General features: G+C 38.7%; 1 long non-coding RNA gene across 1 annotated transcript in view; it reads left to right on the top strand.

The window, feature by feature from the left end:
- The first annotated feature begins 859 nt into the window (after positions 1-859).
- The window catches only part of LOC107564419 (uncharacterized), a 45,427-nt gene continuing 40,325 nt past the window's right edge, over positions 860-5,961 (top strand). Inside the window, exon 1 of the long non-coding RNA XR_001606225.1 lies at positions 860-978. This is a non-coding gene — a long non-coding RNA (uncharacterized lncRNA). The remainder of the gene's footprint in view (positions 979-5,961) is intronic.

Raw genomic sequence — 5,961 nt, 5'->3', positions numbered from 1 at the left:
TTTAGCATGTCTCCTTAATCAAACACACCTGATTCAGACCATCAGCTCATTAGTAGAGACTCCAAGACCTGAAATTGGTGCATAGAAAGGAGACATGCAAAATGTGCAGTGTTGGGGTGCCTCAAGGACCAGGGTTGGGAACAACTGATTTAGATCATTGAGAATATTTGAGGGTGTACTGTAGAAGAATCTATCCGAACGCGTTTCTTTGATTAGCCAACATGAGATAAATAAGTTAAATAATAAATAATAATATATTTTTTTAATGGTCAATATTTGTAAATACATTTATACATATATTTCAGTTTACAAATTCACTGAAATGTGACAATACTAAATAAATCATTCTTTCGCTCTACATATATTATGTTATATATTGTTTTTAATAGAAATGCATCATCTCCTCTATGATGTTACTGTGTGTCACGCCCATATTGAGCTACCGGTCTTCTGATTGGTTTAGATCCCAGAAGGGGCGTGTCTGCTACAACGTCAATCACTGGAATCGGCTCCACTGACGCCAGTCTGTGAAAGCTGTTGCTGTTGTCGCGGTGCGTTGAGAGAGACGCACATCGGCGCGTTTGTTTGGGGATGTGCGTGATTTACCCGCGTCCAGATCACCGGAACGCGTGAGTACTCGGCTCATTTTCTGACGCGTGCGTGATTTGCGCGCAGCGCTCTACTAAATAAATCATTCTTTCGCTCTACATATATTATGTTATATATTGTTTTTAATAGAAATGCATCATCTCCTCTATGATGTTACTGTGTGTCACGCCCATATTGAGCTACCGGTCTTCTGATTGGTTTAGATCCCAGAAGGGGCGTGTCTGCTACAACGTCAATCACTGGAATCGGCTCCACTGACGCCAGTCTGTGAAAGCTGTTGCTGTTGTCGCGGTGCGTTGAGAGAGACGCACATCGGCGCGTTTGATTGGGGATGTGCGTGATTTACCCGCGTCCAGATCACCGGAACGCGTGAGTACTCGGCTCATTTTCTGACGCGTGCGTGATTTGCGCGCAGCGCTGTGACATGCTGTTATACTGCGGCGTTGTAATAATTACAGTGTGTCAGGGTTGCTGTGCTGGAAGTGCGCTTCAGCTCCGTGTTTCTATGTGCGTGTGACTCCCACGCAGCGCGGATCCGCTTCACTGCGACGCCAAAGCACAGAAACGCACGCAGACACCGAGATGCGTTCATGTGCGTGACTGAGTCTGTCAGGCATCGCTGCTTTAGTCATATATGACCAGAGAGAAGCATCAGCTCAGTTTACTGAGTACTCTGAATCTGCTGTCGTGTTACATACACTGATCGGGGATTGTTGCAGGGTGTTTCTGCAATTAATGGTGCTTAATGCACTCTCACAGGTTAATTGTATTTGTTTACTAACAATGTCCAGTGAACATATGTGAGCCTGGAACACAAAAGCAGTGTTAAGTCGCTGGGGGATATTTGTAGCAATAGCCAACTATACATTGTATAGGTCAAAATGATAGATTTTTCTTTTATGCCAAAAATCATTAGGATATTAAGTAAAGATCATGTTCCATGAAGATATTTTGTAAATTTCCTACCGTAAATATATCAAAACTTAATTTTTGATTAGTAATATGCATTGCCAAGAACATCATTTGGACAACTTTAAAGATGATTTTCTCAATATTTAGATTTTTTTGCACCCTCAGATTCCAGATTTCCAGATAGTTCAAATTTTCAAATATTGTCTGATCCTAACAAACCATACATTAATGGAAAGCTCATTTATTATTTAAAAAAAAAAAGACATTTATGACTGGTTTTGTGGTCCAGGGTCACATATATTAATCACATGGCAATTCTGCTATTTCCAGCACATCTTAAATCATGTATTATGTAACATCGTGCGATTGGAAATTACATAAAAAAATTTTTTTTTGGGAATTGTATCATGGCATCCTAATGTTATGGATACAATTTTTTGTAGGCAAAATGCGCCTAATAATGTTTTCATACTTTTAGCATAATTTGACAGAATTACAGCTTGTTTGGAAATTACAATAGAAATTTCAAGTTTTGGATGAGGATAAATTAAAAGCTAGGCCTGTAACAGGCATGTGACAGAAAGAAATGTACAAGTTTTGTTGTGATTGTCATGTTACAAAAAGAAAAAAAAACATGATTTAGGAACATAAAAGTGCTAAACAAAAAACAGCCTTTAATGTCTGTTGCTCAAATTTGCTATAGACCTTATAGACGCCGTTTTCTGTTTTCCGGTTTGTATTTCCACAGCGTTAAGGTAAAGTCATACAAATGTATTATTCATTTTAAAATCGTTCCTTTCTACAACATTACATTACAATGCACATGATAACTGTAGTTACTGTAGTCTACAATAAAGATCCACTTCACCAGCTAATTACTCTTCAACAGTGATGCCTTAGAAATGCAAAAACGTTTAAAGACAAAATTTGTTTCTCTGACACATAAGGTCTATAACGGCAACGCATTTACAGTTGTTTTGAAATCAATCTAAATGGTGTAAATTTAACTGTAAAAGTTTATTGTAATTTTAACTTTAAAAGACTGTGAAGATGCTGCGGTGAAAATTTGTTAACATTAATTTACTTGCTTAATTTACTTTATATGCTGTAAAACTATAGCCAGATATTTCATGTAGTTTTACAGTGAAATACTGTTAAATGTACAGTTTTTGGAAATGAAAAAAAAAAAGTACATCGACATTCCCAGAATTCCCTGTGTGACACATTTGGTGCTTTATCGTTTAAATAATTTTGTTTCTTCATAGTTATGTTTCTTCTTGCGGTTTTAAGTTTGTTTCTTTTTTGTTTTTACCTAGATGTTACAAAACATGTTTTTAGTACTTTGGTATATTAACGTTATATCAGTTAATGAGATATATATATATATATATTTATTTATTTATAAAACTGTAAATTTAAGTTAAAATCGTAAAATTTTAAATATTGCTACTGTATTTTTAAGGTAAGATTCTGGTAACCACAGCTGCCTTTTTTACAGTAAAATTGCATTATTTATTTATTTACTACATTGTAATGTTAGGTGGCCAGACTGGTGTTTTTTACTTTTAACTTGTAGGTGAAAAGCATCTCTCAAACAGTAAAACTTGACGCTAGCAACACAAAGATCTCGGCTTACATTATCAGGGCATGAACCTGACAAAATGAAAGTTTTACAGCATTTATTTTTTTCTCATGCGTGATAGGGATTTTAATAAACGCCGCTTCTATGGGTGAACTGAACACCATAACATTGCTATTAAATGACTCTCATTCCTCTGATTCTGACAAGTGAACGGGTGTTTTGCATCTGATGAAGTTGTCTGAGGTTGGAATCAGATATTTTGAGCCTGCGTCCCTCATGTTTTACATGTCCGTTCAGCTTTTGAGGTCATGGTGACCTTGCATGCACTCAGTCTGGGCTCTGCTTGTGTTGAAGTGAACGGAAGTCATTGATTCTCTTCAGCTCTTAGAGAAGAATCCTCTGTTATTGTCTCTTAAAGGTGCATTACGCTGCAGGGTTTTACTTCAAAACAACCTCTTATTTGAATGAAGTTAAAGGGGAAGTGTGTCAGTTTATTTGGATGTTAAAATACTTTCTTGTATGCTATCTTAAAGGAATTGTTCACCCAAAAATAAAATTTGCTGAAAATGTTCTCACCCTCAGGCAATCCAAGATGTAGATGAGTTTGTCTCTTCATCAGATTTGGAGAAATGTAGCTCACCAATGGATGCTCTGCAGTGAATGGGTGCCGTCAGAATGAGAGTCCAAACCGCTGATAAAAACATCACAATCCACAAGTAAAAAGTGTTTGCATGAAACAAATCCATCATTACGACATTTTTAACTTCAAACCATTGATTACGGCTAAAGCATGAGTCCATAATCCATAATGTTGCTTCCTCCAGTGAAAAAGTGATCTGGTCTGAATCAGGAGAGAAATCAAGCCAAAACGGCTCTAAACAAATATGTGGATGGATTTTGATGTTAGAGACAACAGGAGATGGACTTTTTTTCACTGGAGGAAGCTTTATTACGGATTATGAACTCGTATTTTGCCTAGAAGCAATGGTTTGAAGCTAAAAACATCTTAACGATGGATTTGTTTCTTACAAACACGCATCTTTTGTCTTCTCCAGATGTTAACTGATGCACTGGAGTGGTGTTGATTACTTGTGGATTGGGATGTTTTTATCAGCTGTTTGGACTCTCATTCTGACGGCACCCATTCACTGCGGAGGATCCATTGGTGAGCTACATTTCTCCAAATCTGATGAAGAAACAAGCTCATCCACATCTTGGATGGCCTGATTATGGCCTTTATTGACTTGACCAATGGCACGAGTTTGGGGCGGGACTATCTGTTTGGCTAAACAATGGGAGACGTGGGGAACGTTTGGTAAACCTTTTTGAAACTCTATATTTCAGTTATTGAAATGACGCAGTTCAGCCTTAAAATGCAGTATTTTAGTGTAGTTACTAAGTAAAATAAACAGTTCTCAAGTCTGATCTGAGAAGACAAACACACTTTCACACAAATAAAGAAATTCAGTGTCAGTTGGACAATGCATCGTCTATTCAGGAATGACAAAAATCTTTGAAAACAAGCAGAAATGCAAATGATTTCAGAAGGCTGGCCATTGTTTTCTCTTCTGAAGGCGTTTATAGTCGTTTTTCCCCTTGTCCTCCTTCCGTGTCCTCATTCTGTGCGTCTGACTCTGGGGACTGAACCCAGAAACACACGGTGAGTTTAGACACGTGTCAGCAGGTGCCGTCCAGTGTGCTCTAAATCTAGAAGATTTGTTCCTTTCTAGCATTTGACTCTCTTCGTAAGCAGTAACTGGCGGCTGGGTGTCCAAACGTCACACTCAAATCTCCTTTGAACCCCGTTTTTGATGTCCACTCATAAACCTCATCCCATTCTTATCCAAACCTGTGGCAGATTCACGGCCGAAAGCGTTTGTGCTGCAAAAACCTGCGAAGCGGCCTTGCTTTCTTTAGCCAGAGCGTTTGCTGGTCTGCTCTTTCTGACATTTATAGGCTGACGGCTGTATTTTTAGCTCTTTTCATAGAGGTTTGATTGAATTAGAGCTCATACGCAGTAAAAATAAGGCTGCTTTGACATTTTATTGTTCATTTGTTTGAGACAGGATGACCTGCGTCGAGCTCTCAGCCGCGGCATGGACTCTCTCAGAGAGCTTCATCAAGGGTCATGAAGACACAAATCCATTTCTTGAACGAACTTTGGCTTTAAAAAAAATCAGTCCTTGAGAACCTATTGAATAAACTTTATTAAATGGATAATATTCATATTAGAGTCTGACCGATATATCGTTTAGCCGATATTATCGGCCGACATGAGCCAGGAGCTGATCGCGGCCATTCAGTCAATACTGGTGTTTATACCGGCCACGCCGCGGCCCAGAACTCCTGTTTATCACATCAGTCACATCATGTTGCGCGGCACGACAAAATACAATAGAATTCTATTGTATTTTGTCGCGCTGTTCGCGTCCGGTGTTGAATAGAACCCATTATAATCAGTGATGTTGTCACTGGATGCAGTAAACTGATGCCTCGTTCTATTTATGACCTGCTGACACAAAGTTCAAAGGATTTTCAACAGTTGCTTTGTCGCATCCTGTTGCGGAGCAGACACCGTGTCAGCATAGTTTGTCAGTACAGTCAGTAATGTAGCAGATAGTGATAGTTAGTATCTTTCTGCAGTCCAATAGACGGCAGTGCGGTGGTGGCTTGAGTCTGTTGAATGGTGATTTAACGCTACGTTGTCACAGAGTTGGAGAGACTCAATGCTAAGTAAATAAACAACAATGTCCCCGTCTTTTACTCTCACAATGAGCTTATCATATTTGTTTGCTACATTAGTAGGGCTCTATGATTTCCGCGATGCAGAAAACATGGACGGAATCGCGGAATCCAGC

The sequence above is a fragment of the Sinocyclocheilus grahami genome, unplaced genomic scaffold, assembly GCF_001515645.1.
Source record: "Sinocyclocheilus grahami isolate Dianchi unplaced genomic scaffold, SAMN03320097.WGS_v1.1 scaffold932.1, whole genome shotgun sequence".
In the NCBI taxonomy this organism is placed as follows: domain Eukaryota; kingdom Metazoa; phylum Chordata; class Actinopteri; order Cypriniformes; family Cyprinidae; genus Sinocyclocheilus; species Sinocyclocheilus grahami.
This window is presented reverse-complemented; position numbering and strand designations above follow the sequence as displayed.